This window comes from Sander lucioperca, chromosome 18 (assembly GCF_008315115.2).
Source record: "Sander lucioperca isolate FBNREF2018 chromosome 18, SLUC_FBN_1.2, whole genome shotgun sequence".
In the NCBI taxonomy this organism is placed as follows: Eukaryota; Metazoa; Chordata; class Actinopteri; order Perciformes; family Percidae; genus Sander; species Sander lucioperca.
In genome coordinates, this window is record NC_050190.1 from 17,432,456 (window position 1) to 17,450,731 (window position 18,276).

The following is an 18,276-nucleotide window of genomic DNA, read 5'->3' on the forward strand; positions in this document are numbered from 1 at the left end:
AGTATAGTATGTCAGAAAAAAGTCATAGGATAGTATGTCGAAAAAAGTCATAGCATAGCATGTCGAAATAAATTGAAAATAAGTCATAAAAAGTCATAGTATAGTATGTCAAAAAAAGTCCTAAAAAGTCCTAGTATAGCATGTCAAAAAAAATTGAAAATAAGTCATAAAAAGTCATAGTATAGTATGTCGAAAAAAGTCATAAAAAGTCATAGTATAGTACCTCAAAAAAAGTCATAAAAAGTCATGTGTCGAAAAAAGTAAAAAAAAGTCATAGTATAGTATGTCGAAAAAAGTAAAAAAAAAGGTCATAGTATAGTATGTCGAAAAAAGTAAAAAAACAGTCATGGTATAGTATGTTGAAAAAGGTTATTTGACAGGTGTTTTGTGTTCTGTAAATAAAATATTCCCAAAACAGAATTGTTGCTGTGTTGCATTCCTTCTTTGTTAGTATAAAATGAAAAAGTCATAGTATAGTATGTCAAAAAAAGTCCAGAAAAAGCCATAGTATATTATGTCGAAAAAAGTCATAGCATAGCATGTCGAAATAAATTGAAAATAAGTCATAAAAAGTCATAGTATAGTATGTCGAAAAAAGTCATAGTATAGTATGTCGAAAAAAGTCATAAAAAGTCATAGTATAGTACCTCAAAAAAAGTCGTAGTATAGCATGTCGAAAAAAGTAAAAAAAAGTCATAGTATAGTATGTCGAAAAAAGTAAAAAAAAAGTCATAGTATAGCATGTCGAAAAAAGTCATAGTATAGTATGTCTAACAAAGTCATGGTATAGTATGTCGAAAAAAGTTATGTGATGTGTTTTGTGCTTTAGTATAGTATGTCAGAAAAAAGTCATAGTATAGTATGTCGAAAAAAGTCATAGTATAGTATGTCGAAAAAAGTCATAGTATAGTATGTCGAAAAAGTAAAAAAAAAGTCATAGTATAGTATTTAAGAAAAGTCATAAAAAAGTCATAGTATAGTATGTCGAAAAAAGTCATAAAAAGTCATAGTATAGTACGTTGAAAAAAGTCATAAAAAAGTCATAGTATAGTATGTCGAAAAACGTCATAAAAAAGTCATAGCATAGCATGTCGAAAAAAGTCATAAAAAGTCTTAGTATAGTATGTCGAAAAAAGTTTTAAAAAATTATAGAATAGTATGTCAAAAAAAGTTAAAAAAAAGGCATTAGTATGTCGAAAGAAGTCAAAAAAACTCATGAAAAGTCATAGTATATATAGCATGTTGAAAAAAGTCATAAAAAGTCAGTATAGCATGTCGAAAGAAGTGATGAAAAAGTCATAATATAGTATGTTGAAAAAGGTGATAAAAAAGTGATAGTATGTCGAAAAAAGTCATTAAAAAGTCACAGTATAGTACGTCAACAAAAGTGAAAAAAAAGTGAAAGCATAGTACGTCGAAAAAAAGTCTAAATACTATACTATGATTATTTTCGACATACTATACTATGACTTTTTTCAACATACTATATTATGACTTTTTTTAATCACTTTTTTCGACATACTATACTATGACTTTTTTATGAATTTTTTTCGTGATTTTATACCATGTCTTTTTATTACTTTTTTCGACATTCTATACTATGACTTTTTTATCACTTTTTTCGACATACACATCTTTTTTTACTTAAGTGGTGTCATTCAAATTTTCAATAAAATTCATACTTATTAAAACCATTCCCACTTTTCTAACTACTTCACCTTCTTACGCAGTTAAGATAGCAATCCAGTTAAGCTTGAACAATTTAGCTTTTCAGGTTTCAGGCGCATTTTCTGCAGGAAAAGCATTTTGTAGTTTTTAATCTACATTCATTCTGTGATTAACAAGCTAATTGGGAAATGGAACAAGCTAAATATATGATAAAACAATAATGTGTGTGTGTGTGTGTGTGTGTGTGTGTGTGTGTGTGTGTGTGTGTGTGTCTATTTACGACATATGCATTACTGAATATAGTCTTGTGTCCTTCCCTTTTCTGCGTGACACTGAGTAGTCACTGCTGTGTTTACAGGAGCAGAGCAGCTCAGAGACAGCAGAGGTCTTACTGCCTGCCAAAGAGATCAAAATGCACACACAAACACATAGGTAACCATTTGCTTACACACACACACACACACACACACACTCACACACACACACACACACACACACACACACACACACACACACACACACACACACACACACAGACACAAATATGCAGCCAGAATTTAAGACCAGCAATGTTTGGGAATGCAGTTTGGTAATGACTTCACTACATAAAAACAAGATGTTTAGTGTACTAATGTACGAAGGTTCCCTACCTCATAAAAATAAATGAAAAATCGTAGTGCATGTTGATGGCTGCTTACCTAATATTTTCAGAATACAGATTTGTTGATATCAATGATTGTCAGGACACTCTTGAAACTCAATTGTACTTTCTTCCAAGTCTAATAGATCAATGCAAGTTTGGCATTGATTGATAAGGTGCAAATGATGAAAAACAGTGTCAGTATTAACATTTTTAATCTAGAAAATCTAGATCTAGAAAAGGCAATTCATGCCTTTATTAGTTCAAGGTTGGATTATTGTAATGCTCTTTACGTTGGTCTGAATCAGACCTCCATCTCACGTCTTCAACTTGTGCAAAATGCAGCTGCTCGCTTTTTAACAAACACATCTAGACGTGCACATATCACTCCTGTTCTCTACACCCTTCATTGGCTCCCTGTGCGTTTTAGAATCGATTTTAAGATTTTATTGTTTGCTTTCAAGGCCTTAAATGGTCTGGCCCCGGAGTATTTGTCCGAAATTTTAACTTTGCGGGAGCACAACCGGTCATTGCGGTCTTCAAACCAGCGACTTTTAGAAATGCCAAGGTCTAGATATAAACGGTGGGGTGACCAGGCTTTTGCAGTTGCTGCCCCGAGACTCTGGAACAAGTTACCCCCTGATATCCGCACTATTACAGATGTAGCTCTTTTTAGGTCCAAACTTAAAACGCATCTGTTTAGTCAGGCTTTTAATACGTAGCAGTGGTGTGACGATTTCGTTCTTCTGTTTCTCTGTAACTATTTCTGATTTTACATGTACTTTCTTTATATTGTATGATATGTGTTTTTATTCTTGGTTTCGATGTTAAGCACTTTGGATACCTGCTGGTTTCTGTAAAGTGCTATATAAATAAAGTTTGATTGATTGATTGATTGATTTTTATTTATATGTTCAGCTACTCGTTAGCTCTGTGTGTGTGTGTGCTCTAGGAATGGTAACTTTGCTCTATTCAGTGGGTCAACATTGAAATATCTCAACAGCTTGATTGCCATGACATTTGTACAGACATTCTTGGTCCTCAGAGGATGAAGCCTACTGACTTTGGTGATCTCCTTACTTTTCTTCTAGCATCAGAAGCAAGTTCATATTTGTGGTTTTTAGTTAGATTTTCTAAACTGATTCATGTATTGCCATCAAATTTGGTACAGACACAATGGTGCCCCAAAGGATGAATTGGAATAACTTCACAGTTTCACTTTTCCTCTAGCCCCATCACCAGGTCAACCGTTTCATTTGTGCAATACTTTGATTTATGACAAATACCTGCAAAACGAAAAGCCTAAATAGTCACAACTTTATTTTGGTTTAGCGCTAGTTAGCAAATGTTAGCATGTTAACTTGCTAAACTAAAACATTGAACAAGGTACATTATACTAGCATCAGCATGTTAGCATTGTCTTCTGTCTGTTTGTATTTGTTTGTTACTTTTGACTAAACTAGTCAATATGCTGTATTTTTCTACCCTTAATAATGGTTCACTTGTTACATAAAAATGTTGTTTTACCAAGTCAGAGAAGTTTCACTCACTTTAGTAAGAAAAAGCATCTCATGGTGCCTTCTTCAATTGACGTACCTATAGATTGAACACAGGGGGAGGAAGTAGCATTAAAATGTGTGGTCTCTTTGTTAACCCAACCAACTCAGCATCAAAGAGAAGCGTCAGTCTTGGACGGGATTAGAAGTCCTGACTTTAATCCAAAACATCAGTAAATGTCTCCTCAGTGTGCGTGGATAACATCCTCTGAATGGGTTACTGATGAGCAACCAATGTGCTTTTCACGCAGTCATGTGTTTATCCAAAGCCCCTTTCAGCACCAGCTTATACGACTAATATGAACAACATAGCATGTATAATAGATTTAAGACTTGTGCTGAATGGTTCTGAAATAGACATTTGAAGAACAGGGCAGACAGAGTGTCACTCGGCTCTTTCCCTAGCTGACCCTCTGATGCGCCTAGTGATAAAAAAGATGATAATAAAGCATTTTACGTAAGAAGGAGATTGTACGGGATTATGACGTGGCAAATGTACACAGCCTTGCACATAAACACACTGTTAGCAGTGGAGGGAAACTATGCAACAAGGCCACACACACACACACACACACACACACACACAGATGTGATTTAGGTCAACCAGTAGCGGACCAAGGTTTTAATTCTGCTAATGACTAAAACCTGTCTGCCCCTTCTCTGGCCTTTATAACAGCTCGGTTCTGCCAAAGGTTACAATCTGAAGACACACTCATCAGTAGGCTGCTAGTTACTTCTGCTGTTTTGGCTTTGATGAAAAAGGAGATGAAAGGGAGTGTCTTGTTTCCTCTCTGCCAGCAAAGGAAATACTGCTTGAGCAGGGGTGTGGGAACACCAAAGCCAGCAGCTAGGGACTCAGCGGGGCGCAGAAGGCCTCCTTGGCAGGATGCAGGCAAAGGGGATTGTGGGAAATTACACGGGATTAGAGCGGGCGTCTAATGCCCTCATCCAGCGGGACATTTTCATCAAGAAACAGGGCTGTTGGACAGGCACAAAGAGAGAGAGAGGAACCTCAGTTGCCCTTTTTTCCAGCTCCCCAGGATTAGACCTTGCAGAAACCTTCTTTCTTCTCATTTGTGTTGCTTTTGCAAGCTGGCACCTCTGTAAGCAATTGTCCGTGCACACGGAAAGAGAGGGGGAGACAATAAAAAGGAGTAAAGAGGATGCTGACGGGGTGGAAGTCATGCTGTTTAAGTTGTGATTGGGTTTGTGGGCCTCCACTACTATTATACCTTTCTTTTCCTTCCTCTCTCCATCACTCCACATGGGGTTTGTAACATGGTAGCTTTTGAGTCTTTGGAAGTCCTTAGTCCCAGCACAGATTCCCCTTAATAATGACAGTTTAATCTCAGGCCCTGAGCTCATGGGGCATGCCCCAGCCTTCATGACTTTTATACTTTTTGCAGATGTCTTTGTGGTTGAGTTAATTAAAATGTTCCCTCATTATATTGATGAAAAACATTTTTGAAATGTATTCGCAGTTGCAAGTTATTTGTATATAAAACTCATTTTCGGGTGACTTATACTACAGAACTTGGCATGGCGATGATTGTTCCCTGTACTTTTGATTATCTTTGACCCTGTAAGTGTCCATTATGCAGGACTCATCAATGGCTGTTTCTCACTCAGTCAAAATGTACCACCAGGCAGTGGGTCCTCCTCATCTGAACTGCCTGGTCTAAGAGGTAAGGGAGTCCATAAAAGTGACAAAAAAGAGCTCAATCCCTGCTGCTTTTAGAGACAAGCTGTAAAAACAGATGGCTTTACTGCCACTTTACTCATCCTAATGACATTTAGGACATTTTAACACACACAAGAGAGGAAAGAAAGCAATCCTCAGCATGCATTTCCTATGGTTGGCAAGGGTGGAAAAACAGGAAGCCGCTGTCTTTATAAGGCAAAATAAAACCTTCAAGGCCTTTTTAATATTTGGGTTGCCAGGTGCTGCCTACTCTGGCATGCATTTTCCCCTTGGCTAGCCTGGGCCTTTTCTCTATTGGCCTCAGTTGAATGCTGTGGGAGAAGCCACCGAGAAGCCATTTACTAACCTTGCAGTGGCTTACATGGGCATTAAATCAGGCTTAAACAATGCCTATATAGACATGACTGTTTTGTGTAATTAGTCGTGGAGGGATAATTGGAAGGTCACTGAGTGTTATTGTGTGCAATCTGATTAAAAATACTTCATTTCTGGCAAGCAGCTAACTAATAAGATGTTAGACCTTGATAAATAAGGGATTAATAAGGCTTTGCAGAGATATTCAACAAAGCATTAAATGTTAACCTTATAAAAAAAAGAGTCAATTTCTACATTGTGTAAGGTAAATGGACTGCATGTAGTGCCTTTATAACTTTTAAATTGAGATTTACATCAGATGATCAGATTACGTACTCCAGCGTTTTTTGTGTGTGTGATTACTACAGTATGAATGTAATATTTCATAAACATACAGAGGATACATTCGAGATCTACAGCAGAACAAATCAGTAAATCTAAGACTTCAAAGTGCCATTGAGATCTGACACTCAAGGGGGTTTTCCTTTTGACTGATGCATTCCGATTAGTCCCCCTTTTTTATTCTCTTTCTCTCTATCTCTGTTACTCTCTTCCTCTCTCCCCCTCTCTCTCTCTTTCTAAAAATGTATCTTAAAATTACATTTTGAGTCATAGAATTGCAATTCTTTCTACACTGCTGCCCTGCTAATGTCAAGCAGCAAAGCCAAAACTGCACTTGCCAACTGATTAAAGAGGCTGGTATCCCACACACTTACACTTGAACTGAAATGTAAATGCCCCTCACTTTTTGAGTAAAGAATTATACACTGTAATACTGTAGCTATTTTACTTAATTTTCCATTTCATCAAAAGAGGGGGTAAGCATTTTTGGACATATTTGTGGAAACAGTGTCTCAGCTTTTAAGCTAGCAGAGTTAGCTAGAACGTGAAAGCTAGCAGGCTAGGCTAACTAGCTTCCCTTTTCTGAGTGGAAGCTAATGCTCAGATATTGCACCCATCAAACTGCAATAGGTCAAAACCAAAAATTCACACCCCCACCTCCAGGGGAAAACAAAAGTAAGGGGAGCTAAATAAAACTTAGATGTATATATTGTTTTGTAATTAGAATTCTGATAAAATAAGTACATAGGCCTACGTCAATGCAATTATTAAGGATTCAGATTGTATTACAAAAATTAATTTTAATTTCAGCTTGACATCAAAAAGGCTATTAAATATGAATGTAGTGCTACTGCTTTTAGTAAGCTACATCTCTTTGAGGGCATTTAGTTAGGTACAGCACAGCCTATGAAGCAGTACTTTTAACACCACAGATAGCATGCTGCAACTGCCAACCAACACAAACTCTGGTTTACTAATCCTTCCAAGAGTCAAAAACTGCAGGCGGCAGGACTTTCCAAAGCAGAACACCACTAATATGGAAAAGCCACAAATAAGGACAGGGTACAGACAGTCTCAGCGTTCGAACCCAAAGACTGTGGTTCTCCTCTGTCTCCTCCAGGCTCAGAGCCCCAACATCCAGTAACAGCACAGTCCTTCTGCTCGACCCACCCTGCTGGTTCCCTGTCTCATGGAAGCTGCCAGTCCTCTCTACAGTCAGAGCAAGCGCTGTACAAACAGTGACGAATAGCTTGTATTTTATGATGTATAACAAAAGTGATTAGTCAAAGAGACAGGCCTAATTATTCTTTTTGAGAAGTGTGGGAAGAGACCACAGGCTTTGTCGGGAAGCATTTTTCATTTATTGTGTGAACTTAACCTCAAGTAACCCGAGGCAGGCAGAGGAAATTAAGTGTAGTGGTTTTTGTGTGTAGAATTTTGTATTTGTCACAAATAACTGGTGGTTATTTTAGGCTAGTTTGTTTAGGTATTTGTCTAAGCCTTTCTGGTTATATCAGGGACTTGGTTTCTTACCTCAAAACCTGTGGTTATCCCATCCTGTGTTTAGCCTTAACCCACACAGGTTGTCAAGTGTAAAGCAGCCATAAAATAAACAGTGTAACTTGAGAAGTGTTTTGCTCTGCAGGTTCACGATGTCAGTGACACAATATCAACAGTTTCAATCTTAAACATACCCCAGTTACAACACCTTTCCTCTACCCCCCCCCCCCCCCCCTGACATTAGAGGAGTTTCACACATTCAGTTCAAGACTGTCATTAAATGCTGCTTTGCATTGCTGCTGAGCAACTGAGTCATATCTGTGCAACATTCTCGAGACAGGAAGTGGCACACGCAGCATTGACTTAAAGAAGAAATAAAGTTCTTTGGTATTGTCACTATGGAGAGGTTTATCAGTTGTTGATCCAGGATGTAAATATAGTAAAGAAAGTCTGTCAATTAAATGAGCAAACCATTGATACTATACTACTAAGATTGATTCAATACAGGTGAGTTTGAAAAGGTTACAGTGGAGTAGTAACCATAACAAATATTGGCTGAGTAACTTTACACACAGCCACCAGTGAGTGTACTTAATATTCAGCTTGTCCAGTGAAAAATCAACAGTGTCACAGCTGGCAGGCTGTTTGTACTGCCCTGACACCAGTCAGGCTCTATAAACAATGCTGCAGTACAGACGCTGCCCTCACAACTCACACACTGCCCTCACAACTCACACACTTACACTGACACACACCCGCATACATGCACCTCACCCGTCCACTTGTTTGCATTCCCTGCTGCATGACATCACCACCCGGGGTCAAAACCCTGCGAGCCGATTGGTTTGCTGTGGCGAAATTGCTGATCAGGTCTAAAGATCACAAAGTTGTGCCAAGAGGTGACATCAGTGTGTGGAGCTTAGCCAATAGCCGAGAGATGCCTGGATGACTCTAAAGCAACATCCTATTTACACACACACACACACACACACACACACACACACACACAAATGTGCAAATGCGACATGCGATGTGGCCCTTCACTCCATCCAGCTTGTATGTTGAAGAGGATGTGGAGCAGCTAAGAGTAAGTTGTGTTATAAATAATAAATGTGCTGTGGTTGAGCTTTAGGTCTCTGTTTCTTATTGACCTTTACTTCCACTATTTATGATGACTTGACAGAATGAGTGTTGTGCTTTCATCCACTAAACACATTTATATAGTTTGTGTATGTGCTGCAGGCATGCACTGTTCTAAAATTTCCCTCGGGATGAATAAAGTATCTATCTGTAGTGTATGACTGCATATACTGCTTTGCTAAAAAAAAAATATTTTACATAAAGCAAGCAAATCTTTCACCCATATTTCATCATTCATGTTAAACAAAAAGAATCTTACTCTTTAACAAAAAGGTCTGTCTCTGTAGGGATCCTTTCCATAATGTTGTCAAACACTTAGAATAATAATCTGAGCCTGGTAAAAACAGCACTCTGAGTGGACGCAAACTGACAGTGAACATTTGTTCTACAGGGTTACATTGCAGCCCGGTTCACGGCTGCTGGTTACAGCGTTCTCAGTCAATACTGGACCACAGATTTCAAAAGATTTCAAAGATTTTTGTTCACATTAGTCACGTAGACACCAATGCATGGGAAAATAGAGTCCAAGTTGAAAAATACTGAAACACCATTATTTATGCAAATTAGCACATATTTAATTAGATAATGCCTTTTTGCATAATTAAACATAAAAGTTAAGAAAACTTGTAATACAAAAAACTATTGTCTTACTGTAAGTAATCAACTGGGGAAGTATATCCCTATTCACCTGTACTGTCTTCCCATAACATGGGCTGCAATAGGAAATTGGTATCACCAATTTCAATATTTTCAATACTTTCCACCACTTGGATTTCTTAGAACGTTTTATATGTTATAGAGGAGACTTTTATGAGATTAGATCAGTTGAAAGAGTTTCTGTTGCAATTTGTGTGGGGTCATGTTGCATAATGCCTGTACTAAAACCATCAAGAGAGACATTTTGAGTGAGTCACCTCTTGATGGGCAAAACTTCTTATTACTTAGTTCCTGGAAGAAAAGAAAATCTGCTCAAAGTGGGTCTGTTTTCCATTCAGGACTGTTTGATTTTTCATCAGGGATAGAACCCCCACCCCCCCTCAAAATGACATTGATGAATCATTTGTCTTAATGAACTTTGACTAACCAGACTTCTGGAGAGCTTCCCACAAAAACTCCCAGGGAGCACAACAGGAGGCCACATTTACTGCTTTAGCGATGTGGATAAAAGCCTGCCACTGTAAGACTCCACAAAGACTCTTAGGGCTAAGCCTTCTCTAAACTTGACTGTGTTAAGAACACAAGGCCTATGCGCCTGTTTTACTGACTGTTGACAATGGGCAATGTTGCTTCTTTAAAGTCTATAATCTACTGTCCGCTATATGAAGCTTGGACCTAAATACTAAACGAGGATAATAATGTTTTCGATGAATAAGAATCTATCTGACCTGAAAGTGATGAAATCCATAAGTCCTTCTAACACTTTTTTGCCGTTGAAACATGCATTTAAGTGACATTTGGGGATTTGGGGATTTTGGTAAGCCAGTTTGTGCTTTCTGTCCCTGTCCATCCCCTCCTCTGATACAACAAAGAAATAATAAATTGTCTTTGTTAAAACTCTGTTTAGGTTAGGGACTTTTTACTCTTTGTCGTAGCTGGATATTTACCTAAGTCTTTGTCACTGTGGATGCTGGGAAAATAGGGGACTTTTCATGCACCTACTACTGTACCAAATGTATGTGTCACCGTAATGATGGACAAGAAATACACTTCCTCTATTTGCTTTCGGTTTCCTGTATTTTTGAATCTAGTGGGGGCGTCAAACAGTGAGCAAGTGCAATACAAACCTTTAAGCAGAAAGAGACTTTGCTCATTAGATGGTGACAGACATTTCAGCCCACATTTCACAAGAGTGGCCATTGTTGTGGGTTGAGGGAAGTGGTAAGTCAGTGATGGGTAAGTGGCAGGGCTTTAGAGTATAGGCTTCTGTTAGTCATTGTACTTTACCTTTAACACGTCTGACTGCCTGGCACCGATTCCACTGCCCAAGAAGGAGCGTAAAATCCCATCAGACGGTACAATCATGTCTCACATACTTGCGTGACATTTACAAACACATGTCATAGTTACACTCAACCCCCTGCCCTGCCTCTTTGCAGACTGGTTTGCCTAGTGATAGATGGTTTGGTTGGCAGGAACTTGTGGAAGAGATTGCGTGCCCTCTTGTCTGCTTGGCGAATAGGCATTGACTCAGCTGTCTGGCATTTAAGCTGGTGGTGGGTGAAGTCCCTCTTACAGCTCAAAGGCAGCAGGAATCTATTAATTACAGTATAGTCTGGATCAACAGAAGTACATTGCCAGAATAAGCCTGACATCCGGCAAAGCGCCTTTGCCCCTAACAACAAGAACAACCTCTGAGCTAGCAAGCTAATGTTACACGCTTAACATGGCAAGTTTTTATGAAAAGTTGAATCGTGCAATAAGGCAGGCCCGCTTGGTTCTTTAAGTGAATGATTGTAAAGTTTTACAAAGAATATGTTTACGGCATTGACTATCTAACTGTTTTGGGACTGATTGGCGGGGATTGCTATGGACGAAGTACACACGGCGATACACTGGTAAGAGAAAATTACGTTAAACCATGTATCCAGCTAATTCAAATAGTTCATTATAACTAATTTCAATAGCAGTTAACTTCATTTAATATGGTTTATGCTAAATGTTCCACCAGAATACGTTCCTTCCCTAGAATATTTTGCAGAGGTACCATCACTGCATTCGAGCTTAGCAATTGTGATTGGTTTTCCTATCCCAGGATGTATCTTTGGTGTAGCCAGACCTTACTGCACAGCGCTGTGGATATAGGTATGGCAATGACAGACTAATACCAGTACGAAAAAACTAAATTCCTTTTATTTCCATTTGGTGTTTTGCCTAAAAACAAACACATTTTCACTTATTTTGCCTAGAAATACATCATCAACCATGACAAAAGCCAACATGCGTAATACATGTGTAATCCTAGAATGTGAGATCCTCTTCATGTTATTAAACCCCCTAAATTCTCAGAAATATTAACAAGGACACAACCTTTGAATCCTCAATGGTCTGTTCGGCCCTGACTGAGGGTTAAAGCTGCTATGATCTATATATTTTTTAATACCATATATATATATATATATATATATATATATATATATATATATATATATATATATATATAGATCACAACACGCAATAATGAAAACGCACGCAAATAAAACACAACACGCAACATTAAGAAAACACACGCAAATAGACCACAACCACCTCTGTATTTATATCCTTAAATATTTTTAAAGTGCAATACAGTAATTTATTTATTGGTTGCTCTAAGTCAGTTGATTTCTCTTTTGGTACATATGTTTAAAGTCATTATGTACAATAATCAAATCATAGGAATACTATAATGGTATTTTTGTTTGTCAGAATGTAAATTATTCAAGAAAAGGCCATACTCAATGTCATCTTATACTTCTTGCATACAAAATAACGTATACACAAATATGATATTAGAAGATGTCCCTTAACAACCAAGGATTAGAAGAGAGATGACTTGTGTCAAATGTACGTATCAAATGTGCTGAACCACAAAACAATTCGCTGCAGGGTTGTATTTAACAAGGCATGTTGCAAATCTGCAAAATCAAGAGTAGTCCGTTGACAAAAAATGTTCCAATGGCTCATATTTATTGCATTCTTTAAATATAATTATTTCGCAGCTAATAATACAACTTTTTAAACTCAGCTTTAATATACCAACAGGATATTGTCATTTAAGAGTCAAGATTTAGATGGTAACAGTACACATATATTGCAGGAGATTTGCTCTCAGGTAAACATCTAGCTAGCAGTTCCACATGTTTTCTAATCTGTTAATCTAAAACTTTTCACTTGTGTAAACTAGTGCACTGGATTTGTTTCATCCTTGAACTCAAGCCTGCAAGTTCTTTAAACTATATTCTTAAAACTATGTAATGACTATCTTGCATCAGTTTTAACAATAGAAGACCCTATACAGAAAAGAAGTTGAACCTATAACTAAGTAAGAGTGATCCGTCAGTGATCCATATATACTGCTAATGAAAAATGGGTCTGTCTACATCAGAAAAGCTGAACTGTATTTTGACGGTAGTATCACCTTCATAAGTCTTTTGAGAACAGAGGATGATGTCCATGTTGTCTTCCTTCTCCACACCCAGAAGGATGGCACCAACACGCTGCAATCTTCAGGTTTTCCTTATGTGGTCATTCAGTTTTCACCGTGTGGATAGCTTTCCTGTTAAAGCAAAACAATTTAATGAAGACTTGAAAGATGGCAATGCATCACATACATACCAGCTTGTCAGACCTGGTGTATGGAGGTTTGCTTCAGTGCAGGACCATTGTGTATTCACTCATTATATACATACACAGAAACAAAACACACAAAGCACAAGAAAATTAAGAAATGATCTTAATCAATTTGATAAGCAAAAGCCTATCGCTAGTTTAACAGCAGATATCTGCAATAGTTAATATCAGAATCACACAATGTCAATGAATTGAAATGAAAAAGCCAAAAAAAACTTACGTTTTAGCTTATTTCCCAACACCACTGACGGATAGCCGAGTTAAGACGTCAAACTGCAGCAAGCAAGCAAGCCAGATGTGTGCATCACTTAAAAGTGTCCACTGGAAACACTTCTATTGTGTTGTGGTCTATTTGGATGCGTTTTCTTAATGTTGCGTGTCACATGACATGGACTCGAGTCAGACTCGAGTCACAAATTTGATGACTTTAGACTCAATATTGACAAAAAAGACTTACAACACTATCCTGAAGGGAACCTGACTGTGTATCAAAAGTTACATCAAACCATCCATTAACGGTTGAGACATTTCACTCGAAACTACAAAAGGTGGCTCTAGAGGAAAAATCAGGAGATTGATAAAGCCAATAGGAGTCACAGTCAGGGAAGCATGAATGCCTGTAACAAATTCCATGAAAATCCATCTGTTAATTTGAGATATATCAGTCTGGACCAAAGTACTGGACCGACCAAACCACAGCCACAGTCATTGACATTGACATTCTGGTTGAAGAAAACAACAGCACAACACTTTCCTTCCATTTTCGAAATACAGAGCAAAACTGACATCAGTAGTTCCTCAGCAGTTCTACCCTGTTCCTCTGTCTCACTTCAAAAAGTCCAAGGGAATAGTTACAGCAGAAATTAGGTATTTTAGTGGTTCTGCGCCTGAAAGAGAAAGTGGAGAAAGACCTGTGGGGTTTCCATCAGCCTTTATTTGACCAAGCCAGATGTCAGGTTTCTTCTGTCTGTGGCTTTACACACATCTCAGAGGATTTGATACAACTTTCTTTCCTACTCTCGGTGAAACTCTTACACACAGTTCCACTGTAGTCGATGCCATGAGGCCATAAACAAGCTCTATAGAGAGTGTGGCTGTGGGAGAGTGACAGCATTTTGGTGTGGTTATATTGTGAATATTTTATTTTAACACTAGTTGTCTAGAGTCAAAACATAACTGTGTGTTTCTGTATCGTCCTGGAATTCAATCTGAGCTGCAGTACATGTGCCTGTGTTTTCAGCGGGCTTTGATATCGAGAAGGCAGCGCTGTGTTTTGACAGCTTTCAGACTGTGATGGAGAGAAGAAAAAAAGGGGGGGAAAGGGAGAGAGACAGGAGAGGAAAAGGGAGTGGGGGGAGGTGGGTGTGGCGGAGAAGGAATCCTGGGCTGCTCAATGTCAAACTAGGGAGGACTGCAGGGAAAATGAAAGGGGATGGGGGAGGTTAGAAGGACAAGCTTATCAGTGTGTTTGTGAAGAAGAAGGAAGCAGGCTGGCTGCATGAACCACAACAGGATGGAGAAGTAATCCAAAGAGAAGAGAGAGACTCGTGGAAACACACACATTTAATATGTACTCTACCTCCTGTCTCTCTTACACACATGCTCACATTATGTGGAGTAACACTACAGAAAGGCTCGGGGTGTATGGATATTTAATGAAACACCCCCACTCTCATCCTCCACCGAATCTGCTCACTAGCACGGGTCCAATGGAGGAGGAAGAGGAAAGTAGGGCACGTCTGCAGATTTAATGAGGCAAAAAAAAAGTGCTGTATGCTTATGCTTACAAGCTTATGTTTTCTCCTCCAGCAGAGCTACTCTCTTCAAAAGACAGACTCCATTCTCTTCTGACATACAGCCACAGAATTCAGCATTATTGAGGCCATCTCGTACGTTGCCTTTCAATTGTGAAACGTGGATTTTTGTGGATACTTAACGGCGGGATGGAGGCCAGAGATGAGTCCCATCTACTTCATGTCGCCGTAATCACGTTGGATCGTTTTTTAGAATGTAATCCCATTGAGTAGGCTTACAGTGCATCAAATCTCAAACCCCTTCTCATTTCCGATGTGTATTAGGTTGAGTCACAATGCGATGTTGGTGGATAATTATTCAGACATCGTTAAATCAAGAATTCTCCCCATATTTGGGATCTGCAGAGGAGAAGAAATGCTTAAAAGCTTGAACTGGGACGAAGAAAGAGGAAAACTAACACATACAATTAGCATAAAGTGGAAAAATGACAACAAAGGAAGACGTTTTCAGATGATCATAAGGCTTGAGGGCAAACCAGCCTGAGGATCCATGGTACTAGTCCCTATATGGCTTTCTCTGATCCAACCACAGATCTCTGAAGAGACACTCTATTTTAGTAGAGATGTGCTCAAGCTTATTTCACCTGGGGGGATTCTGGTTGCTAAAACAGGGGCACACACTCATAAGGGACAGTGTGAGTGTGCGGTCGGGCTAAAGAACACACCCACATACAAATAGGCACAAATGTAAATACTTCACAGCAAGTGCACATACTTAAGAAGCCGTTTGCGCCAGCCTCAGTGGAGAATCAAAACAATACGGGCAGCCATGTATCCAGAAACAGCTGAATATGTGGCTAATTACATCTTGAGGTAGGTCATCGCTCCCTCATAAAACTGTGTTTACCATTTGCAGTGGATTTGACACCAAGTCATTGTGTCTATAATTGAGGACATGGGTTGTTTTCAACAAGGTCGCCGTGTTTTACTGACCCAGCTTTCCAGGAGTGGCGGCATGACTCGGATGTTTGTTCAATATGTGTCAGTAAGGCAGAATCTTCTAGAGTGGCTGTCAATTTGTTTGTCTACATTCTTACTGCAGGGAAGCATAGTGTGACATTATGGTTTGTGTTCAGGGTGAAAATGGTTTAAAAAAATGAGAAGTTTGCTTACATTTTTTGAGGCAGACAATAGAAACTGCTTTTTACTTACGAATCTTCGCACAATACTGTCTCTATCTGCTTTCATCCTGCTTTTGATTTCTCAATGTCCTAAAGATTCATGGTTGTTTTACTTCTTCTGTGTCTCAGCATCCCTGCTTGAAATGTTATTAAAACCAGGGTTGTCACATAAAAGCCCAATGTTTCTTTTTTCCGTTTAGACAAAAGGCCTTGTCAATATGAGTGTTTTTCTCCCCGTCTCAGTGTGAAGTGAAAAATGCATCTCATCACGTCGACTTTGAGAGTATCTGTCATTTTCACCCTGGGTGAGCTGGAAGACGGGACGCTGGTAGCGAGGCAGAAAATGAAAGATGGATGCTGTTCCCGGTGCATTTGATTGCTGTCTGATTATACAGCTTCTCTTGGTGTAGCAAGTTTAAACTTTCTCTCACAAATGCACACAGACACCGCTGAGTTCATTATTAGAGGCCTGCTGAAATCAGATAGCTGGACCCACATCACCATCATACTTGGGACATGGTCACGAACACTCATACAGGATGTGCTCAGACATCCACAAAGCTGCTCTGAAAAGCAACACACTGACGTGTGTGTCTGTGCTTACCCAGAAATATGTTTTGATATCATTTAGTCAGTGCCTCGTGGGACTATACGAGTCAAAACACACTTGACTTTCTAATGCTAAAACTGCATGCATATTCTGTACCATGCAACTGGCTTTTGTTTTTTGTGTTGTCGGTGGTTTTATAATGGCTTTTTGCTTCGCCCCGGGTGAATGTGGATGGATCAAGACTCTCATCAGGAGGAGATGGAGGGAAGGAAGGATGTGTGTATGGAAGAGAGAGAGCCAAATGGGCCTCAGGGGGGGGTGATGATGGTGGAAGGGGGAGTGGGTGGGGGTCTGGGGGCCCCTTCCATGCCATCGTATCCCAAGGCGTGCCTCTAAAGTTACACACTGTCTGTGGCTGCAGCCAGCGGGTCTCACATCACCACGTTCATTAAAGCACCGCTGTAACCAGATAGCGTTAAGTGGACCCACATCACCATCATATTTTGGTTGGCATGTATGCGGCCACTGAGCCATGCACATACACACATACACTGTTTCTCTCCATGTATTCCTCTCAGCCCTTCTCCTTCAGCCCCTTTTACCTCTAATCACCCAATACCACAGTATAGGCCGCTTTATTACGGATCCAGTGTGGTTAATGAGAGATGTGAGGTGCCAACAAGATAAATCATTTATCACTAGCTTGAGATCTGGCACTGTGACAACACTGCTAAAGCTGGTGAGAGAAAGGAAAAGGGTGAAGGAGAAGAAGGGGAGTGTATTTTCTTTTGTTGACATCTAAGTCGTACTGGGAAGCCTGTAGTTCCTGTAGCTACACTCATGTTCAAAAACACAACATCCTTCTATCTCCTAAAATGAAATATGTAAAGACCTGTCAGCGTGTGTGCCCTTGCTTTTATGTCTGCGATTAAATAGGGCCACACGGCTCGGAAATGAGTACACTGAGTAATGCTGTGGGTGTATTGATTTTCTGTCTCTGCCTCCCTCTCTTCCTCGTCTTCTCCACCATCCCCCTCATGAAGGAGGCCTCGTCTGAGCCTGTATGAGCCCCTGTACGTGAGGCGCTACTGGAGGCCGGAGTTGCCCAGCTTCTCCACCCCGCACCAGGGAAAGGGTGGGTACTGGTGGAGTCCCCAGAGGTACCAGGAGGTGGGGTCTACATGGAGGGACACACACCAACGCCGAGTGGTCTTCCCTGGGAACACTGGCTTCTCTGACGTGCCTTCGAGTCTGAATGCAGGCTACTGCCACATCCACCCCACCTTGGTGTAAGTGGACTGCTAAAGCTACTGGATTACAAGCATACCTCCCTGCATGTATGTGTGTGTGTGTGTGTGTGTGTGTGTGTGTGTGTGTGTGTGTGTGTGTGTGTGTGTGTGTGTGTGTGTGTTGGCATTGTGCTCTTGTAGCCTGCTTTTGACGAGCCTTTCTTAAGTAGAAGTTGGTTGTCAGCACTCTGGGAGAAGCAGATGACAGACCGGGTAGTACTCAATCAGCACTCTGCCGGCTTATCAGAGGCCATGCGTGGAGCCACAGTAA